The following is an 11352-nucleotide window of genomic DNA, read 5'->3' on the forward strand; positions in this document are numbered from 1 at the left end:
ATTCTATGATAGTACTATCAATACAATCTCGTGGAAACAAAACAACATCAAATCAGCTTTTATATTAAATGAGGCATTGTACATAAACTGATAAAAGCCACCAACATGATTTGTCAATAAGTAACCATACAAACAGACATAAAGATGTAGAAACAAAAAGATACTGAAAGCTGATTACTATGGCTTTTCTAATTACGAAATAAAATAGAATTATCAGGCGAGAAAATTGTTGCAACCAATCTTATCATTCAATCTAAAGACAACGAAAAAGATACATAAGAGCATTGAATAATAAGAAACTAAGACATGTATAAGGCGACATAAAGACTTAAATGCAAGGTTGCAAGACTCTCTACTCGGGGAGTACTCGGTCAAGACATTTTAGGGAGCACTCGGAAGTTGACCAAATTTGACTTTCACCGACTTTGACATGGTTTTGACTAAGTTTTGACTAAAGTTTGAGTTTTTGACCAATTTTGACCGATATTCTGAGCAATTCCGAGTGTTGGTCAAGGTTAGACCGAGTATCGGAGTAATCCCGAGTTTTGACCAAGTTTAGACCGGCTTTTGAGCGATTTTCCGAGTAATCCTGAGCTTTAATTTGACCGAACAATGAGTGCATCAACTATAGACAAACCACAACATATGTATAGGGCCGCACAACCCACTTTCAAAGGCCAAGAAAGGAAAACACAAATGTAATATAACATGACAAAAGAAGAATCATACAAACATAGATTACTAACCAAATGCCCAGGATAATCGGCTTATTTACCTTTTGGTGTAACCTTGTTGTGAGTCCGTTGACTTTCATTGACTCAGCTACTAACTTTGACTTGTCCTTGGCTTCTATTATAGTTGTCTTCCTGTCACCAGGTGCAACTTTTCTCTTGTTCAATTGCTGACTAGACACGGCCTTGGATGTTACAGGGGTTTCAGAATACTCGTGTGACGTGGATTTAGAGGATTTTGACTTATCCTTCAAACTTAATGGTCTGAACAACGGAATTGGAGGTTTTCTTGGCTGATGGATTTTGGATTTCACTTCATCAGCAACTTGTTGTTTTTCCTTGGCTTCATTTTTAGAATCAATTTTCTTTGCTGACGTGGCTTGGCGTAGAAAATCCATTAGGATTTGTGGTGAAGTGAATGAGGTTACCTGATTAATCCCTATTGACTGAACGGAATCTTTTGAAGATGTAGTTGTAAGCTCGTCTTTTTGTTTAAAAGATAAATGTAAAACAGGGGAATTTGAAGTAGAAGGAAGTTTCTGAAGGATGAATTCTTTAAGATGATAGAGATTACAAGAATTAGGGATTTCAACTTTTAGGGTTTCTTTTGTTTTAAACTAGATTTATGGAACAATCGCCACAAAAGAGCAGAGACGAAGAGAAGGTGGGCGATAGTCTTTTTTTTCAGCTGAGCAAAATCTCGTTTCGGCGTTTTTTTTTAAAGGCCCCCCCCCCCCCCCCCCCACACCACACCAAAAAACCCACACTCATATGAATACGTGAAAACCAGGTAGTTTTTAAAAGAAAAACGCTGTCAACAAGGAATATAAAAAAGATGGAAAAAATGAGCAAGCTCATACCCAGAAAGCAACTATGTAAACGAAACTATCTCATAAACGAGGCTCCTTAACAACCCGGAAAAACATAGAGACAAATAAATATCGCCACAAAAGAGCAGAGACGAAGAGAAGGTGGGCGATAGTCTTTTTTTTTCAGCTGAGCAAAATCTCGTTTCGGCGTTTTTTTTTAAAGTCCCCCCCCCCCCCAAAAAAACCCACACTCATATGAATACGTGAAAACCAGGTAGTTTTTAAAAGAAAAACGCTGTCAACAAGGAATATAAAAAAGATGGAAAAAATGAGCAAGCTCATACCCAGAAAGCAACTATCCCCAAAAAACCCACACTCATATGAATACGTGAAAACCAGGTAGTTTTTAAAAGAAAAACGCTGTCAACAAGGAATATAAAAAAGATGGAAAAAATGAGCAAGCTCATACCCAGAAAGCAACTATGTAAACGAAACTATCTCATAAACGAGGCTCCTTAACAACCCGGAAAAACATAGAGACAAATAAATCAAAGAAAATCGATTACAATACGTAAAGAGAATTAGAGGAGGTCAGGATTAGAAGTTGTGATGTGGTCCAGCGGTTGGTGGCCTGCCTCCTTTAGGAGAGGTCAGGAGTTCGACCCCCGTTGGCTACATATTAAAAACACAATTTCATCCTTGCTATGAAGTATCCACCCATAACAACTTTCCCATATCGTTTGGGGGGTAAAGGGGGGGGGGGGGGGGGGGGGGTTTACTTGGCCGTGCCTAGTGGCAGATCCAGAAAAAAATTTCACCGGGGGCAATTTTTTTTCTAAAACGTAAGGAATTTTTTTTTTTTGACAAAATATAGAGGTTTTGGGGCAAAATATAGAGTTTTTTGAGCAAAATTTAGAGGCTTTTGAGCAAAATACGAAGGTTTTAGGGAAAATATGAAGGTTTTGGGGCAAAATATGAAGGGTTTGAGGCAAAAAAAAATTCCACCTGGGGCAAAATCGAAAAACCGAAAAAATTTACACTAAAATTTCGAAATCGTCGGGGGCGGCTGACCCCACTTGACCCCCCTCCCCCCGCCCCTGGCCGTGCCCTTGGATCGGTTTCAAGGTTTCCTCCCGGGCAGCGATGTGGCGAGGTTATTATCGCTGCATCAGCATAGTCGAAACGGGAAATGATCGCAACGGGTGGTTTAGTCCCCCTCGGGTGATCCAATCGCTGTTAAAAAAAAAAAGGATTAGAGGAATCACACAAACTAACTATCAAAACAAACCCGATCACTCAACCACGAGGACTTTCGCTTTTCAATATACCGTTAACCATCACTTTCAAGGAATTCTTCTCGAACCGATTCTCTATCTTGTATGATAACACACTGGCGGAACCATCACCCAGTCCGCTCTTGCCGGCCAAACATGTCATCATAAAAACGAAAGCCGCAAAAGCCTCTGCGAACATATTGCCTCGCCCGATTGCCAATGAACCGTCTTCTTAACCATCTTGAGGACCCATAAACAAGTTTTAAATTGCGTCACCGTAATTCAAGTCATCAACATTATCATTAAGCTTATAATTACTCGAAGTAGAAGTCTCGCTCATATTCTTTTTAGACCTCGGATTAAATTCACCAAGCAAATCTTTAGAAACATCTTTATTCAAGATGTACCATGATTTACAAATTCCTTTACACTCGGGTATTTCGCAATCACAATAACATCTTCCACTACGACCAATCAAGATCGGTAAATAAGTCTCACCTTCATGGTTATAATTAATATCAATAAGAGAATATAAATGTGAAATTAATCAACATCACCAGTAAGTTAAATGAATTTACCTCAAATGGTAGACTTAATCACATTGTTCGAAATTAATAATCTACTTTCACCGTAAAATTTCTTTATGTCATTTAACTTTTGCATGTAATGTAACACCCCAGCTTAACATGACCACAATATTGTCCGCTTTGCCCGTAGGCGCACGGCTTTTTCTTGGCGACCACACACGAGAAGCACTTTCTCAGGAGGTCACCCATCCTGGTAGTGCTCTCGCCCGAGCACGCTTAACTGCGGCGTACTCACACATCTGCTCAGCCTGTGGTCCCAAAACGCGTTGTGTCATTTAAGCGTGAGTATTACCTTATAATCCCATGATCACTCATGTCCGTGGGCGATGTGGGATTTGCCTAGAGTGTTACATTCACCCCCTCAGGGACTCATCGTCCTCGATGAGGTTTGCCCCACCACCCCCAATGGCACATGAGTGGCTCTGATACCATTCTGTAACACCCCAGCTTAACATGACCACAATATTGTCCGCTTTGCCCGTAGGCGCACGGCTTTTTCTTGGCGACCACACACGAGAAGCATTTTCCCAGGAGGTCACCCATCCTGGTAGTGCTCTCGCCCGAGCACGCTTAACTGCGGCGTACTCACACATCTGCTCAGCCTGTGGTCCCAAAACGCGTTGTGTCATTTAAGCGTGAGTATTACCTTATAATCCCATGATCACTCATGTCCGTGGGCGATGTGGGATTTGCCTAGAGTGTTACATGTAAAAGGTAAAAGGTAAAATTTTAAAGTATAGAAAAAATGTATGCATTGGCAATCTGCTCGATGACGTCGGGGATGTTGATGAACAACCAACCACCATCACCAGGGGCGAAAGTACTAAGGGACAGGGGCAGATGACTAAGTGAATTTTAAATTTTTAGGATTAAAATTTTGAATTTTTTTATGGGCAAATTACATAAAAAGGTAACCTATTTGACCTATTTTCGAATACAAATAAAGGAGTCTTTTTCAAAAGATAATCAAAAAGAAGAGTATGGTTAATTTTCTCTGTTAAATTATGTCATGTGCTGTATGAGGTTATTTTCATCTTTTAATTATCCTCCATCCATCATGCTCCTCTTTTTTTCCCCATTTCTTCTCCCAATTAATAAACCGCGACTAATTAACTCTATCTAAAATAAAATTCAAAGCAAGACAAGCCCTTTTATCTTCTTTATTTCTCCAGATCTCTTTTTCATTTCATTTCTCACATCTACATCTTGAAGTAGAACCTGTTTCATCTCTCCTTATTTCATTTCTAAAACCCAACAAAATCAAGGGATCTAAATATTGAAGCAGGATCCTATCCTTTAAATCAAAGATCTAGAAATTGATACATGAACAAAATCAAGGGATCTATTTATCTTAATCTCTAAAATCCACCACCTGCGACGTCGTCATCAAGAACTTCCGGCCACAGTACAGACTCCTCCGTCTCCGTCGTCGCCGCTGTCCCTGCCCCCACGTCGTCCTCGCCGCCGGTTTCTTGGATTTCAAAACAAAATGATTTGAACTTTTTAAAGGATTTGCAATGGGTACTTTTAATATTGATGTTTTAGGGGTAGATATGAATTGGGTTTTTTTTTAGAGTTCTGATTTATAATTGAAAGTGAAGGTGATGATATATTTTGTGATAATGACGTATTTGAGAAAGAGAGTAGTGTGTTTCTTTGATTTTGAGAAATACCAAGTTGAAAAGAATAGTTGCACCGGGTTCATGTGGTCTTGATGATTAACCACACTTCATTACTAATATGTTTAAAACACACCTAATTTTATTGTAATATGATTACGAATTCGTTCACAGAGAGCCGTGTTTAAGATTTTAAGACTAATAATTAGTCTGAAGATTTAATTGTAAAAATGGGAGTTTTGATTTAAAATTAATTAAAGCAAAGTAAACAAAAACGAATTTAAAAGGGTATTCACTTAGATTCAATTTCCTAGGATCTGGATTGCTTTTATTAAGAACAATGTAATTAAATCTTTAAGTATAACTTTCGTTAACTAAGTTCATTAATCAATTAGTAAGATAAGCTGGTGTCCCTCACTTAGATACTAATTCTATCATGAAAGTATCGGTTTTTCATGTTGGTCTCCCACGCGTTTCTGAAGAACACAATCAATCAGTTGTAATTACTCAAGATTATTATTCAGTTGAAGGGTAAATCGGTGTCCCTCTTTAAGCTTCACAATTACCTACTCAATTGATAAGATTAATTATTAATCTAATTACACTGGTGTCCCGCATGCAATTTAACCAATCTAATTATCTCTCAATAACCTAGACAAGTTAATTAATCTAGTAACTCTCGTTACATTAACCAAAAGACAAGTAATTAATGGAATCTATTAATGGGAGTAATTAAGAATCATGGATCAAGAGCAATCAATTTAAATACACAAAAGATTAGCAATCCTTCTCCTAAGTTCAATTATCTAAGTGAACACAAAAGATTTAGCTAGACATATGAATCAAATAATCTGTTGGAGAACTATGTGTTTGAATGAAAATTGATTGTAATTTATTGCAAGTGACTTAATATGACCATTCAATTTTATGTAACATATAAGTTATATGTACTATTTTATTACCATTAAAACTATGGTTTATGATCATTAAAATAGTCTTTTGATCTTCCCTCATGAATTGATATAAATAAGAGTATTATTCTTTTGGAGTTTAATTTTGATATATATCAAAAAGATGGAAGAATATCCTTAGCTCCATAGAAATACACACATCCATAGAAATACACACATAAGTATACATATAACTTGTTTTGTTCTATTTATGACTTTGTTCAAGAGAGACACAAACGTGGGTTAGCATACAAAGACCAATGTAGACAATTTTTTCAGGCAAGTGTTCAAGTCCGGCAGTACCACTGCTTCGACCGTTGTACCCTGGAAAACAGACGACGTATAGACGGCGGAACTGTTTTAAGGGAACCGTGTCAAACACGGGCCTCGGCTCATCATTTGTTGATGAATATTTTTGACTTCTCTTAGTGAGATGATTCATATATCCTTTTGATTAAACCCGTTTGAAGGTACGTGTATTTCATTATATTTGATTTCTTATAATGAATATATTATAAATTATATATATATATATATATATATATATATATATATATATATATATATATATATATATATATATATATATATATATATATATGTATGAGTACTATTTCCTACAATCTTAAAACAGCTCTTATAAATAGTACCAAATAAGTTTCATAAGAAACTACGAAGATTTTCAATGAATAAACGGGCGATAAAGAATATTTATGTTTTGAAATGAATAGAACAAAATGCTTTGAACATCACCCATTCGAATAAACAAAATCATACATGGTTTTATTTTGATGCCATGATCGAAGATGGAAAATAAATAGATGTCATGCATCATCTCAAACTTTCATATTGAAACTATGAGTGTGGTATATATTTAAATTTGTGTTTACACATAATTTTGTTCATTATGTTGATGATTTGACACTAACTTGTATAGTTTCGTTTGTCCTAATCAAATATTTATGAATATTCGTCAACCAAAGAATAATGGTGGGTTTAAATGGGTTAAAACTCGGTATATGGAACGATCTATTACTGTGTAACTTCCTTGACCATTATTGATTGGTATTAGAAGTACAATATTGAGCTAATAATGACGATGGCCACTAACTTATCGTTAAAATGACAACAAGGTTTTTGGTTGAGATATTTATATAAACGGGTTCTAAAACATGTTTAGTGAAAACATGAAGTTTTTTTTTTTTTTTTTTTTTTTTTTTTTTTTTTTTTTTTTTTTTTTGGAGTTCAACTTTGCAAGTATTTTCAAATTGTAAATGTTGATTTTGCATAAGTGGTGAAACTGTATATGGTTTGTTTCCATAGACCCATGATATGATATTACATGTAACGATAAGGTGATTATTTTGTATAACCGTTTGATATTCTTATAAAGGGGATGTGTGTATGGAACACTTTAGAGGAAGCCTCAAAAACCGAAGGCCGAGCTGTAGGTCAGTTTATTATTAATGAGATGAAATTATTATTTTTTAATAAATCATTTCACACGTCTCGTTTTGACACATTGGTCATTACGTGTATATATATATATATATATATATATATATATATATATATATATATATATATGGGTAGGATCAAGAGGGAAGTAACCAATCGGGGGGAAGCGGGGAGAAGCAATTTTTTTTTTTCGTTTTTTGAAAAAACTTTGTTCACGAACATTATAGATGAGATGAAAATATGAACATTTAGTAGAGACACTTTGTGATAAATGTTTTTATTTTGGCGGGAAAACGCTCGAAGAAGTAATATATAACAATTATCGTGTTTTTCGAGCGTATTTTGAGGTTTTAGCTATTGGGGTTTAGATATTAGGGTTTAGATATTAGGGTTTATAGGGTTTAGATATTAGGGTTTAGAAATTTAGGGTTTAGGGTTTAGATTTAGGGTTTAGATTTAGGATTTAGATTGAGTTTTTAACACGAACGGTTTAGAGTTTAGGGTTTAGGGTTTAGGGTTTAGTGTTTTGGGTTTATGGAATAAACCCAAAACACCAAACCCTAAACCCTAAACCCTAAACCCTAAACTCTAAATCGGGCTAAATTTTACTTCACGAAACATGAAAAAAAAACGTTCATATTCTTCACGAACAATATTATCTTGAATGTTATTTTTATTGATCGTTTTCCCGCCTAAATAATAACATTCATCACGAAGTGTCTCTTCTAAATGTTCATATTTTCGTGTGATCTTGACGCCGGGAAAAAAAATTCAAAAAAAAAAGAATTTTTTTTTTTTTTTTGCTTCCCACCGCTTCCCCCCGATTAATTACTTCCCCATTGATCCTGCCCATATATATATATACATCTATATACGAGGTTGACTAAATGTCTAATAGTATGAAAAGTCAATCATATATGTAGAGTTTGTTTTCTACATATGAAGTTGACTAATATGTAATTTTCTGACAAGACAATAGTTTGAGTGGAGTTTGTTTCTACATATGAGATTGACAGTAAGTTTAACCTCTTAACAAAACATTTATACGTGTAGAGTTCGTTTCTACATGTATAACTGTTTTGTGGGAAAAGTTTCATAACGGCTGTGCTTATGACAAAACATTTTATGATTTGTGAAAACGTTTTCATGCGCCAAGTATGAACTTATCGGAATACAAAACATATGTGTTTTGTGAGAATGGTTAAAATATATATTTGAATGTCTTTGGATAATATCTTGGTCCTTTTATTAAAGATATAAGGATAATATGGTGTAGAGTGTGTTTCTACACCTTCTTTGCATATTGTAAAGATAATTGGCTTTATCAAATTTGTTGTTAAAATGATCTTGGATCATGAATTTGACAACATGATGTTGTTTGACATAGAATTCAAACATAATGACTTTGGATTAAATTATTTAAAACGTAAGTTCTAGTGACTTATTGAGTTTGATAATTTTTATTCAAAACAGAAGGTTTAGTACCTTCTTGGTTAATAGTTGACGAGAAATATAAACTACCCGATGATGTAGTTTGTTAACTATTTGACGGTAAAATTTTGCTTGCTCTAAGATTTAGTTTCTTAATGAAATATAAATATGAGATAGTGGATGTCGGGATCTAAAACTTAGAGACCCGAATTGCATTCCACAAGAGGGTCGTGATGAGAACTATGTGGATATATTACATATCTCATGAGTGTGAAAACCTGTTTGGTTTAACATGTGTGGTTGAAACATATTTGATTTAACCTAAGTGTGATTTTTGGAACTTTCGTATTAATTCAGTCACAAGGGCGAATGACTTGGTGGTCATTTCTGGTGGTTGAAACATACTTGGTTTAATCTAGTTGTGATTTTGGAACTTTCGTATTAGTTCAGATAATGATCACAAATGAGAATGACTCGGTGGTCGTTTTCGGTGGTTAAAACTATTTAGTTTAACCTAGGTGTGATTATTGGAACTACTATAGTAGTTCAATCGATGATCACGAGTGAGAATGACTTGGTGGTCATTTATGATTATATAGGTTATCTTTCGAATGAGATAATTGTGATGCCCCGTACAAAACCATCGTGTACGAATCATCAACAACAGGATCATTACAAGGTTAAGTACTATATGCTGTAATAAAAGAAGTTGCATTCATGATAAAAAAAAAGGTGACGTCATAACCGACATCAAATGTTTTACACCAACAGTATGCTTCTACGAATAGCAAGCAAGAATAAATGTATGTGACCCTTAGGTCGTTACAAAACATAGTTTCAAATGTATTAAAGTTTGAATGCAAGATAAACAGTTCATGCGGTGATAACAATAGAGCATCGGGTGTCTACGGCAAGACTAGCACGACAGCGGAATCAAATAACCTTAATCACCTGAGAAAAACACGCTTAAAAACGTCAACATAAAGGTTGGTGAGCTATAGTTTAAGTATAACAGTATGTAAGGTAGGCCACGAGATTTCAGTGCTACAAAGAGCGTTTCAAAACAGTATGATAAAGTATATGTTAACCGTGGGCACTTGGTAACTAACTTAACGTTTATACTCCCTGAAAGTACACTTGGAAAGTGCGTATGTCTACGAAGTATTAAACACTCGTTAAATGCTAGCGCTACTAGCCCGAGTGGGGATGTCAAACCCTATGGATCCATATCTAAGATTCGCGTTCATGGTTCAAAAACCAATGATTAAACGTTACCGAGCTAAAGGGAATGTTTATGCCGTTGTATAACCCACACATATAAGTTTAAGTACTCGTGCCTAGTATGTAAAACATAAAATCCGCATGTATTCTCAGTTCCCAAAATAAGTTAAAGTAAAAAGGGAATGCTATAACTCACAATGATAAAGTAGCGATAAAGTATGACTCGGAAAGTAAGCAAGTAATGAAGGTTGTCCAAACGGGTCCTCAACCTAAGTCAAATAGTACTAAGTCAGTAAATCGTCCCAAAAGGTTTAAAAGTATGTAAATAAGGTCTTAAAGGTCATCATCATTCATCATCAAACAAAAGGTGTAAAGTAAGTTTCGTTTATGAAAGTAGTTTAAAACAAAGGCTGACTTTGATCAGTCACCACGGCCTCTACCCTTACTGAATTAAGGTGAGACCAGTGGCCATGGCTCTATATATGAGTCCTTTAAGTGTGTTAAAATTTACAGAGGCAAACTCGTCTTCGTTTGACCGTGGCGACGGTCTAAGTGCGAGTAGGTCAGAAATTTCTGCACAACGTTAAAAGGACATAGTGACGATCGGAGGGCCATAAATCCTAAACCGTAACTCGGATTAAGATGAGTCCTATATGAAAAGTTATCTACTCGAACAGAGCTATTTGAAAATCATAATCACAACATCCCAGGTCTACTGGTCTGTTACAAAAACCAGAAAACAGTAGGTAGAAGACAGAAAGCAGAAAAATAATGGGTTCCGGTGAGTTTGGTGCTTGATGTTCATCATGGTTCTCATCCTTGATGCCTATAGCTTCAAGTGTACAACTCATTGATGTGTTTACATCATCTTTACCATGGTTTGACCATCATAACCCAAGTGCAAGTCTAAGACATGAAGCACAACTCACTTAAGTGTTGCAAGTGTTTTGATGAACCAAAGTTACATCAAAGTCTTAGATCTAACACATACATGAACTTTAAAACTAATAATAAGTTACAAACTTGAAAGTGAACTTATGAAATCAAGATCTTAAGTTGTAGAACATAGTTCTTAGTTTGATCTTGAAGATCCAAGACTCAAAAGTCTAGATCAAGCATAAGTATACAAAGTTATATTTAAAGAAAACTTACTTACATGTTCTTGAACTTTTAAGTTAACTTTTAGTTCCAAGAGATATGAGATCAAGACTAACTTGTAATACTTGACCATTTAACAACAAACATGAATTTAAATGTACAAGAAATGAAGTA

The sequence above is a fragment of the Rutidosis leptorrhynchoides genome, chromosome 9 (assembly GCF_046630445.1).
Source record: "Rutidosis leptorrhynchoides isolate AG116_Rl617_1_P2 chromosome 9, CSIRO_AGI_Rlap_v1, whole genome shotgun sequence".
Taxonomy (NCBI): domain Eukaryota; kingdom Viridiplantae; phylum Streptophyta; class Magnoliopsida; order Asterales; family Asteraceae; genus Rutidosis; species Rutidosis leptorrhynchoides.